Raw genomic sequence first — 13090 nt, 5'->3', positions numbered from 1 at the left:
CAGCCAACCATATCGTATGAGCGAATGATATTGGTACCTCTTGATGACACGGCAATCTTATGCAGCCAGCTGCTCTAATATGTTCTCTTCTTTTGCAGATTAAAAAAGACGCAAAAGTGAAAAATGTGCTACACTATAACAATCTCATCGAATGCCTTGATCTCCATCTTACAGAAATTGATTTGATCGACTACTGAGGCGGCACATCTGAGATTAAATTGGCCAGGTTCTTTGTTCTGGAGGCAAGTGTGCTCAAGGTAATGAGGTTTGGCGTTCTCTGGCGCAACAATGAATGGCGTGTGATCACCACAAGCGTCTAAGCCTAAATGACAAAGTCTTCGCAGAAGCTGAATTTATTTTTGAAACATTAAGTGGCCAAAGACTCGAAAACTTATTTGCCCATTAGTGACTTGTTAGGGCGGTGGATTTTAGTTTGTACGATAATGCTGCATCCACTTAAAGTAACGAAAGTTCTTACGTAAACTTCCTAGTAATTCCCTCTTCGTAGGTGCAGCATTACTCCTAACATTTGTAATATTAGTTTGAAACTTGTAATATTGCCGTGTCCTATTCCTGTGTTTTCAAAATCCTGCGAATCAAATAGGTCCTAAGTTGGTGATGATGTTGTGCCTCCCATCTTTCACCTATAGCCGTCGGATCTAGATCTGACGCATACAAACCAAGCTTCTCCATTTTTGCAAAAAGATGCCCGCACTTGTTCCCTATTTACAAACAACTCCTTGTCTCTCACAATCAGCCTTATCTCCTCCCCACCACATCTAGAAGGCCATGGGAAAATCTGGCGCGATGGCCGCTGCCGGAGCCGTCCACCCTAATCTTGGTGTTCCGTGCAATGCACGGGCATCTAGCACGGGAAATTAGGTCGAACAGGGCTAGTTGTAAGCAGGCTAGATCTACAGCCATGATGATAGTGACTGCAGACGATGAGGCTGACTATGGTATGCCGAACACAGCGCCTATACTCAGGTGTCATCTCCGGCGCAGGGTCTTGTCACTTCACCGTGAGGAGCAGCACATAATAATTTGACCAACGTGTAGTACAGTGCTAGTACTCCTACTACTACATTGGTAGTAGTACTACTAGTACTAGTAGCACCACCGTCTGGATTTAGGAGTACTACCACGTCCATCTGGATTTTAGTATTTGACTAGCAATATCTAGTAATGCATGTCACAAAAAATGTACTACTCCCTCTGTAAATAAATACATGGTGTTTTATTCCTATCGGAGAGAGAACTTAATGTTTTTTTGCTAACTAGATTACTAATAGGATTACATGCAATGAACTAAACACTGCATGTCATGTTTGGTAGTCTCAAGTCATTGAAAGCATGCACGGCCCACGTCTCTCATTGGTTGATATGTCACAAAATAAGAAACAAGGAGGGAGTTAATGCACCGTGCCTAAGTATTTTGGGATTATTTGGTTTTCATAAGGTGACTTACACAACATTTTTGTTTACATGCATTAACATTTTATTAGTTAAATCAAAGGTCAAAACTTGGCGCAAAATGCAAAGGGGACCAATAAACCAGTAAACATCAAACTTCTCTCGTTTGGCCCCAACTAGAGGTCCGGTGAGATGACTATACTGCACCGACACGGAGGGGGACACAACTTCATTGACTTACGGCAACTGCCTTTGGGTGAATGACACATGGGCCCAGGGGGTGGCTGGCCCACCTATCATACAGCCAAAGGCAGGTGTAGTAGAGGGCTGAGGAGTAGTACGAAATCCTACGCACCTACACACGCTAACCAAGGGCAAGAGTGTTCACTCGAATCGCAAGATCAGTTGACTAGAAGCTAAGCTAGACCCATGGAGGCGATGAGCGCGAGCATTAGCCGGCTTTGCCAGATGGTCCACGACACCGGCCTACGGCCTGGCACTGAGGAACGTCTCCAGGTAGTATTTCTTGAGGCCGCCAGGGCGAGGGGTCGCTTGGACGACAGCTTCGTCTCCTTGTTCGACGAGGTCCTCGTCGGTTTCCTCGATAAGTTCACCGTCGTCAAGAAGCTTGCGGACAACTTTGACGTAAGCCTCCAGCCGACGCGCCCAGGCTCTACGATGGCCGCCACCCTCAATGGCCAATATGGTGACAACCTCTTCGATGCACTGGTGGCTCTGCGACTGCCCGCCGTCGCGCCGGAGAATGTCCACCTCGAGGTCGCGCTCGCTGCGCAGCGCCTGGCGTAGCAAGACACCATCGACATAATCACCCACGTCTACGCGCAAATCGTCGACAAGGACTACTACATGCAAGAGGAGGACGATAGGACGCTGGCCTTCTTGGACTGTAGGGCAACCTTGGATGGCACTGTTCAGAAGCACGTTGAGCTCGCCGCCAACGCCGCTGCTCCTCACACGTCGGTTGGTGACCCGGTGCACTAGGGCGTGAGGATGTCGTTGATGGATCCATATGTATTTTTATCTTTCCATCAAATCCATGTAGTAGTATATGATACTACAGTAATTATCTTAACTTTCGCATCAACTTCATAATTTTCGTACGTACTCCATGCATGAACGGCGCCAGAACCAAACTTATTATTACTCTAGGCAAAATCGTTATTTTCTATCTACCGGTCACGCCATGGAGCAGAACCAAATTTTACAAGTTACGAGTTCAAAAGGAAAAGTCTACTGTGTTCGCGTCGCACCCCCACACGGTTGGTCCGGCACACCACTCAAGCGGGAATGCGTGCGGTGTTGCATTTTCACTTACAAGTGGGACCGCAGTTGAGCGTACCGATTATCGGCAAACCCCCACCCCGCCCACCACGCGATGGCTGAGAAAACATGAGGGAGAAGAGATGGTTGTAGCACGGACTCCAAGAATATTGGTGTCGGATGGGACTCGTGTGGGTGGCGTGTGCCGTACTGCTAGATGTGAATGCTAGTTATGGCCATGCCACCCCACTATATCGAGCCTATATCGAGGTCCGTAGAACAAATTTCCTGTAGTCCATGCTCAGCCCTCCTCTATCTCTCTTCTCAGCCAGCCAGCGGACGCGCGGAGCCCATCATCTGTTTGCTCACATGCGTCCCCACATGTTAGTGAAAACGCAAGAGGACCCACTGAACCTGCACATCTTTCACCTCGACGTGCTGGTGATGAAAAACAAATCCAATAAAGATCTTCGGTGGCCGCTTTTGGAGTTACTCAAGAGTAGTAAGATTCTATTTACAGTTTAACCCAAGATGCACATCTCGTGGCTTCAAGTACCACTCTATTTTCTTTCATGACACGACCTGGATGCTGGATGTCCCACGTGTCGACAAAAGGAGGAAGAACCCGACCAAATCTTCGGTTATGCTCTCGGATTAGACTAGTTGTGCTAACTTAAAAATTTTATTGTGTACTCCCTTCGTTCCAAAATACTTGACTTCCATTTGTCCAAAAATGGATGTACCTATATACTAAAACATGTCTAGATACATATATATTTTGACAAATAGAAGGCATGTATTGTGCAACGGAGGGAGTAGAATGGATGCAAGTTTTTGTATTGGGAAGAAGAATACATCCATATATTGATAGAGCGCAATTTAGTAGATTAGTTCACTTGTTGATACTCCTAATAGAATAGAGGCTAGACATGAGACTAGATGCGAGGAAGCAACATCTACTTCTTTACACTCGAAGAAAAAAGAAGCACGCAAGATCGAGCCTCCGCAGATCAACAATGAATGCATCAAGAAGGCACTAATCCAACTTACAGGAGTAGTAAAATGTATTCTTGTGGTTCTTGTTTTCTTTGGTCTTGCTTTTCTAGTCAAAATTATCGTTGGAGTTTGTGCGAAATAGAGGTCCGTTTGGGGTCATGCATTGGAGTTGGCCTTACAAGTGGGACCGCAGTTAAGGAAACCAACTATCGGCAAACCCCCACCTCGCCCGCCGCGCGATGGCTGAAGTTAGAGAAACGACGAGGTTGAAGAGATTGCTCTAGCACGGACTCCAAGAAATAATATGGTGTCAGATGGATGTCGTGGTGGTGGCGTGTGCCGTACTCCTGGACGTGAGTGCTTGTTCTGGCCCATGCCACCCTGGTACTCCTACTACTTACTCCTACTATATAGTACTAGTATTGAGGATTCGAGGTGCTGGTTACGTACAACGAACACATTAACATATGGCTACAGCAAAAACACCCGCCCGACGCGCGAAGCATGTGAAGCTAGCACAAATAGTGTACTACTATTGTTGATTGGCCTCATCCGATAACCTATTGCAATGCACGTACAATAATGTATTCAAAAAATATTTTTTTGCCTCGTCGCACCACTCACTCAGAGAAGCGACTCAAAAGCCATTCATAAATTTAGTAAGTTTATCACATGCATGTCATTTATTACATACAGCAGGTCATCAACCCACATTGACAACGAGGATACATTATAAATACTAAAGTTTTCACCACACAACAAATAACAAGCAATGAAATGAACTTCAACTCAACCATTCCTCGGTGTTGGAAACGCTTGCTTTGAACCACAAGTGATTCTCTGGGACGGGCCATCGATTGTCGATTTGGAAACCAACGCAGGACTGATCATCCAGGCTGAAGCGGCCTACTATATCAGTACCAGGGTAGGCAACCACCCAAATGTCCGAGGTATAGACACAGTTGCTTCTCATAAATGGTACTATTAACGTTGTGTCAACAGCAGTTGGATCGCCTTTCACCATCATCGTATAGTTTTGTCCAAGGAAGAGCGAGTTTTCTCCAAGACTATCAATTATGTACCAGGGAGAAGGAGTTGGCGCTAGCACACTAGTATCCATCCCGAATACCATGAAACGGGTGTTTGAATAGGTCCGAAGAGTGTGACCATGGGAGACTACACCTGCTTCCTTAGCAGTAACATCATCAGTGGGCTGTATACACACAAGAAGAGGTGATCCATCGGAATTAGTTGCCAGGCACCACAGAGTATATGGGCGCTCCTCGTCCTCATGCTCGTGATCATCACGATCGTCATCTCCCCCTTGGTTATAAAAAATTTCAAGTATAAGTGGTGGGATGTTCACAGGACCTTGGAAACACAAGAAGAAGGTTAATTAGTAAAGGGAAACTTGCTAACCCGCATGCATGTGGATGAAACAATTATAATTACGATGGAAGACAAACGTACCAAAACTATGAGGATCCCATGCAAAAACAGTGCCACGAGTGGTGGTAGCAAACACAAGGCCCTCATATTGAATTGCATCACAGTACTCATCCGTGTACAGAAACTGATTTTTGAGCAAGATCCATCGAGTCGAACCACAAAGGACGGCAACAAGCTTGTCAAAGATAGCAACAACTTGATAGTTGTTGTAATTCCAAGAGCGGTTGGGAACTCGACAAATTGCTATCTTCCATAGAAGACAGTCACCATGATTGTATTTGAACGTGCGTACAATACCGGTGTGCTCAACCTCTGGGCAGTCTACTGAGATTTTTGGAAGTGGAACCCGGTCACGAGTGCAGACATTCACAAGTTCCCACTCGCAGTTGGACCCAATGTAAACAACCCAATCTCCATTTGCGCCCGCCCAAGCCTTGCCCTCAAGCGATGGCATCTTAACATCATACGTATCATTATCAAGCGGCATCAATTGGCACAGGGCGAGGCCTCCGTCGTGCCGGCGCCAGTCATCAGGGTCATGACGAAGAAGATAGGGGAGATCAAACCGCTCCTTGACTCTTGGATTCTTTGTAATGATGTTATTAGTTGAGTCGAGAATGGACTTGAATGAACCTGCCATGCTAGCCGAGGTGATGACGTCGCACCGATCAATGAGTTCCTCCACCATGTCATCTTTCAGATCGGGGCAAGAATAACGGGGTCGTTTCCGGCCTGTTCCCTCCATGGAGAAGATGATCAAACAATGGCAGAAGAAAGGGTGAAGGGCTGAAGGAAAATGGAGGAGGGAGAGGAAGAGCGTGCGACAGCAGTTCCAAATCGAGAGGGAAAGGCGAAGAGTCGGTGGACGGTTGCGAGCTTGCCATGGTTCACGAAGAGGCGCCCCGGCCTACATGTCCGTTCAGAAATACTCCTACTACTCGCCATCGTCTCACTGATATGTTGGAATGGGACCACATGTCAACGAAACATGGTGTGTAATTTCTCGTGCAAAATGCGATCTGGCCGCGTTGGCCCGAGGTGCCGCATTAGTTATCGACCTTTATTTTTTTAATTGCGTGCCGATCAGTTTTGAAGCATGACTAACTGGTACTGTACGCAGAGAAAATAGAAACTACTCTACCACTACTTCACCTCCAGTACTAGTAGTATAAAAAAGATATATAGGTTGGAGCTTGAGTGCTTTCTTGCTAAGGGCTGCCCACTTGCTTCTCACACTACCACCCTGTCTCCAGATCTAAAAAAGACGGGCCCTCTCTCCTTCCTCACCGGTGGTCACATATCCACCGGGGAAGAAAAGGACGTGCAACGTTGACGCACTCGTCGTCGGCGAGCAAGGTCATGCACTGACGACAAGGCCGTCCTCTCAGACCTAGCACCCGCGCAGGATGGCCTTCGTCCCCAAGCTCGCTGTCGTAGTGTGTGCGGAGGACGATGACCATGAGCGAATCCACTTCCCGCCGACCCTTAGGTATGCTACCTCTTTTCGAACCATAACCTTGTTCTATTGCCCCATCTGCCATGTCGTTGCATGTGGATCTTTTTCCACTCCACCATCTTCCCAATTTTCTATCCTCTGCTCTGCTGGCCACGTAGACGAAAACCATAATTTGCACTATTAAAGGAAACCCTACTTCATGCAGACTAATCCATGTCTGGTTTGAATAAGGAAAGGAAGGGAGACTATACTGTCCAAGAGAGTAGGCATCGAACCTGCATCTAGGTTGAAAAGGGGAAAATCAGTAGCTAAGGAACGAGTCTCGTGTCTCTTGGTTGAAGAAGGGTAGAAAGGCATGACAACACAATAGAGAATGACCAGGTCGATCGGTTTGTTGTCGTCACATAGGAAAAAGGTGGCTAAAGAGAACAAAAATGGGATGTTATCCACATATGCTGCCTGGATATTTGTTGCTCTAGGCAACCATACCTCCCTCACCACTCTGCGTCCGTGGAGGTACATCGTACTGGTGTGCCCACTGTCCGAATGGGCCTCCCATGCTCTTATTGCCACTTTTTTTGCTGTTAGTATAACGCCAGTAGTCAAGTCAAGCAATGCTACTACTAAAGTGATGCCACATTTAACTAATGCCGCTCTCAGTCTAATGCCACCGATAAATTTAAGCAATGTCATTTAATGTCACTGGATTATTTCAAGGTTAGTTGTTGATTGTGGATGTATTAAAGATTTTTCAGCTAAGGCATTCTAATGCTGTTACTACCTTCAGATTTTTGCACTCTTAATGCTTATAGATTACATACCTCACTTTCATGAGATAAGTTAATTTTTTTGTACAGTGTCACCAAAATGCCAAGGCGCTGATGTCATTTTATTTTGGTTAAACTGCACAGACAATTATGAAGACAATAGGAAAGGTCAAGAGTGGGCACCTCCTCCTCCGGCTGTTCTCTTGATTTGTTCGATCAAGTTTTTATGTTTGATCGATTATCAAGATTGGGATAGCAATTTTTAAGGTACCCTCGAGTTTGAAATGATATTTACCTTGGAGGTACATGGTTTGCAATTATTTTATACAGTCATTAGTTAATAATGCTAGTTACCTTCAGACTTTTGTATTTGGTTTAATGCTCATGCACAACTAGTATACCAATGCTGAAACTTGTTACCTTTACATTTTGTATTGTTAATTCTTATAGAAACCTTCCAGTGCTAGAGTTTATTGATATCTGTTCAGTAAAACCATTGTACTGTACCCTGTAATAAACTAACTACTCTACTATTGCACTAGCCATTGGATTAGTGTATATTTGTAGTATTCGAATGGTGTTGCATTAGCATATGGACATAAATAAAGTGTGGCAAGCTTTCCCAGATATGTGCTGAAGAAAACTACTACCTGTTTTTCTAAATACTAGACGTTTGGGTACTTTAAATTGAACCGCGAAAATGTCTTATATTAAGGAAAAAAGGGTGTATAGTTCACTCAAATTATCCCGGTAAAGCTAGTCACACCTTTGTTGAAATTAATGTTCATTATGTTATCAGAGGAGGTCTGTATGTTTGTCTCTAATGCCTGTCGACTACATACCTGACATCGTGATGTAATGTTAAGTCATTTCCTTTTGTACAGTGTCACTGAATTGTCAAGGCAGTGATGGCATTTTATTTTAGTAGAGCTGCACAAAATTTTCTTAAAAGAAGAGGAATGGTCAGGAATGGCTCTGTTTTTCAGAAAAAACTATGTATGCCTTCCTGACATCAGCCGATGTTGCTTTATTTATTCCTTCAAACAGGTGGTTAGAAACAATCTTCTACCTTTTCCCATTAAGAAATTGGAATGCTTATATTTGTGAGTCTATGCTTCAACTAGTGCCACTTTTAGAGTAATCACACTTTAAATATCTATGCAAACAGGGATGCTCGATTTTAGTGGAACTGCACAAAAAGTCCAACTGGTTCAACATTAGGAGCATGTTTTTTTCCAAACCTTTATATCCAATTGGTGGTACTATGAGCTGTTCATTACGAAGGTACATGGTTTGCTACTATCTTGCCACTCTTTTTGTACTGTCATTAGATAGTAATACTAGTGGTTTGCATGTGAATTTATTGGCAGGGTGGATCTACATTGGAGGTGCAGGACACGATTCAATGATTGGATGCTCAATTTCGGTTGTATCGATTTCACCTCTTCCATCACTGCGAACATGGATATCCTTGGTCTAATGAAGAATTGGCGCTATATTTCTGCTCTGAACCAGCAAATCAATTCAGTACGAAATTGTCTAGGGCAAAACATAACTGTATTATTAGATTGTCCAGTGCAGAACATGACAGATGCTAAGCGGAAGAGACATGTTTAAACCACAAATACAAGGTGTGGTATATGTTTACTAGCTGCTTGATATTTGTCCAGATAGAGATGTCTACCCGTTGCTATTTGGCAAACAAACAAAGTGTCCGCAATTTTGGTTGAAATGCACAAGAGAATAGTATAGTCACTGCATGCAGTGCCATTTGAAAATAGAAACAGAAAGATTGGATAGTCACTTGATGGACTGCAGAAAAGTAGTAATGTACTATTTATTGGCCAACACTAGGTGCTTCATTGCTTTGGTCTGACTATACAATGGGCATCATTTTGCCAAAGTAAAAGTTTGTATTCCGAAAATAGTCTCGCGGTGTGAACGAGAGAAGACCAAATCATATTGCAGTGGATGTTCCTCCATCATGTGTGGTTCATTCTCATGGTTCCAGCTGTTGGTGAAACCACTTACATTTGCAAGAGGAATTCTCGACTTCACAAACAATTTTGTCTTTTAGTCTGTACTGAATGTTGGCCAAGAGAAGCATCCATGTTAGTAGGAAGAACATATGTTTTTTTCTAGATCTTTGCTTTTGGAGCTACATATTTGTATATGATTTGTGAATCATTGAGATGCATTAACATGTTGATCTTATGTATGGGAATCGTACTAGTTAGTTTTAGTTGCGACGCAAGATCCGAAGTGGCTGATCTTTGCTTTTGGAGCTACATATTTGTATATGATATGTGAATCATTGAGATGCATTAACAGTTACTTATTTCTGTTCGCTCAGTGTTTACAAGTTACTGATCGATCACTAGCTAGCCTATAAATGCGCTCCTGGCAGTTTTATTTGCGACGCAAGATGCGAAGTGGCAGTTTTTTGAATAAAAATGCCTACCTCTGAAGAAACTGACAAGATACACTATCGATCCTACACGGATAAAAATGCCTACCTCTGAAGAAGTTTAAGCCTAATTAATTCCGTGAGAAAAGAAGCAACACCAAGGCATGGCAATAATTAACGACATGCAGAAGTTTAAGCCTAATTAATTCCAGCAATTTAAGTGGCTGCATGCGTGCCCTCGGCTGCGACTCGTTGCATGCTGCTTCGTGTACTGCCTGCGAGCGATTCTGAGTGCCTACATGCAGCTGGCCGTAATTAAGGCACCTAACTGATGCGAAAAAAGATACGCTTTAATTGTTCCAGGCTTTTTAAATCCATGGAATCATTATTGATAAGGAGGGAGATGATTCGAGTGCACTCGTTTGACCGCCATGCCGGTGTGCGACCCAGACGGGACGGGATGACACAGTTATAATTTCAGTTTCTCTAGTTTTCCACGGCAAGCTGGCGCGCTAAGCCATTATGCATTGAATTCCGATGACCGTCGCGCTACCTTCCGCCTATAAGTACTGGTTCCCGGCCTTCTCCGGTGCCACCGTGACCCAACTCGCCATATCCTCATAAGCCCCCACCGGCCGACGTCGCTCGCCATGTCCGCCATGGCCCCGCTCGTCCGTCGTAGGCGACGTCGGAGGCGGTCACCGCTGGAACTAGTGTTCGGGTTCTCACCGGAAGGCAGATGGAGGGAGGAGGCATTCTATCCGTCTTTAGATGGCAATGCGGAGATCAAGGAGTTGTTGGAGCGCGACCGTATGGTGGAGGAGCAGGAGTTGTTGGAGCGCGGCTGCCTGGCGGAGGAGCAGCGTATCGCCGATTTGCGCTGCCAGCGGGACATGGAGCAGCAGCGCACCGATGCTCTGAGTCGCGACACAATCAGGAGATGATTGTACGTGGAGAGGATGACAGCAGGGACCCGCCAAGGTCATGGCAGTACGCAAGCAAGTGCCTCCTTATTTCAAGCCAATAAAAAATGGCTCCTCCTAGTGGATTTCTGACATCTGGGTCCCATGCCATTGTCAACGTAGTCAATAAACGAGAGAATTGCACAACGAGCGGCTGACACCAGGGACCCAGCAGCTCGTCCAATTATTTTTGTTTTGGGTTAATTTGGTAAATGCCACTCCAAATCTGGTGTATCCGAGAAATGCCACTGCAATTTCCAAACTTTGAAAAATGCCATTTCATGCCATTTCTAGTGGCATTTTTCTAAGTCTTTAGTGGCGTTTTTCAAAGTTTGCAAACTGCAGTGGCGTTTTTCAATGTTTGCAACAATTGCAGTGGATTTTTCAAAGTTTGGAAATTGTAGTGGCATTTTTATGAATCACCATAATTGGAGTGGCATTTATCTAATTTGTTTTTGAGATGGAAGTAGGGTGTCAACTGGGCTGTGCGGGACACTCTGGCCTGTCTAGACAACCTTTTCTTTTATGTTTACCACAGACCAGCCGAGTAGTTTTTTTTTCTGAAAATGGCTAGCCCAGTTTTTTGTGATTTGTCAAGTAAGTTGCTTTATCAGGCCTGTTGGGCTGCAAATCTTTCAAGACGAGGAGAGCTTCATTCGGCTGGCCGAGAAAATGGCCTATCAGTAATGAGAAATCGGCTGTACATTTTTAAAACACATCAAACCGGCAATTAGTTTCAAATATCTTTTTTTCATTTCGAGATTTTAAATTGCATTGATTTTTATGTGTGGACAATTTATTGGATTTTATATTGATATACATTTATTTTTAAAATTAGTCTGAATGTGACTCAAAATTTCGGGATTAAAAACAGTTTAGACCACACCGGCATATGCAAAATTTCATATAATTTTTTAACCGTGGCCACAATATGGGTTGTAATGCTAATAAAAAGAATATGGGCTCCAAAAAAACCCATAAGAATTAGCAAATGGGCTGTAAATTATTTGAAATAATGGCAGATGGGCTGTATGCTGTTTTCCATAGATTTGAGGCTTTCCACAGATGGCCTGTATATTGTTGGATGTCCATCCAACGGTCGTCGTGCTTCTTCAATCTCTACTCTTCCTGCTCCAGCCGCTCAGACAAGCGCCGTCGGGCCTGCCTGCTCCCTCCTCCCCGCGGCCGGCTCTGCTGCCACGCAGGCCTCACCGCCCCACCGTACTCCCATCGCTGGCCTAGCCATCCCTCTACTCACCCACACCTGCTGTTATTCTCCGGCGATGGCAGAAGAACCAGTAAACCCTCGTACAGTCGTACTCCCCTCCGTGTGGGAAACAAAAACAACTGCTGAGTCTTCCCTGCCTCCGTGTCGTTCCCTTCCTAGGCCTCGCCGTCGTCCACCGCCCTGGTGCTCTCGGCGTGGCGTGGTCAATATGGTTAACGATCGACATGCATCTGAAGTGGACTGTACATGGCGAGGCTGACAGCTGGGTCCATGGCCGCAGCAAGGAAGTGCCTCCTTATTACGTGAAAAATAATGATTCCTCCACCCGAGAGCTAGGACCCACCGGACGAGCCACTGTATTTCACGAAAAAAATGTTTCCCCCTGACTGCTGGGACCCACCAGCTACATCTTCGCACGCAAGGAAGTGCGTCCGGGCAAAAAAAAACGATTCGCCCCCCTGACTGCTGGGACCCACCAGCTACTTCTTCGCAGGCAAGGAAGTGCCTGATAGTCGGGACTCACCTGGTCGAAGCGTACATGGCGTTGTCATTCTGGTCGCGAACGTGTATGTACATATATACTAGTGGATGTAGAGGCGCGCACGTGTCGTAGTAGAGGCACGTACATGTCGTAGTAGAGGCGCGCACGTAGCATGTACATGTACGTACAACGGCCAGGGTGCAAGAAAGAAAATACGGCCACATATGTGTACATACGGGCGGGGTCTCGAACGCCTACTCGCGCATATGTATGGCCAGGGCTCGTGTACATGGCTGGGTCGGAACGGAGAAACAGCGTCGTCGTCGTGTTCATGGGGAGGCAACGGAATGCGTCGTGTTCATGGGGAGGCAACGGAATGTGTCATGTTCATCGGGAGGCAATGGAATGCATCGTGTTCATCGGGAGGCAACAGAACGCGTGGGAGCCAACCGGCTGGGTCGGAACGGAATGCGTGGTCATGTTCATCTGGAGGGCTTGGACGGAACAGGCGATGGAAACAAGGCCTGAATGGGGTCCTATTGATCGGGAGGGGTCTGGCGTACCAGAAACCAGAGGAAACGGACCTCCTACGGTCGAAACAGGGGTCTTGTTGATCAGGAGGGGTGTGGCGTACCGCAAAACGGACGAAA

This window comes from Triticum urartu, chromosome 3A (assembly GCF_056163025.1).
Source record: "Triticum urartu cultivar PI428250 chromosome 3A, HENAU_Tu73, whole genome shotgun sequence".
NCBI lineage: Eukaryota > Viridiplantae > Streptophyta > Magnoliopsida > Poales > Poaceae > Triticum > Triticum urartu.
This window is presented reverse-complemented; position numbering follows the sequence as displayed.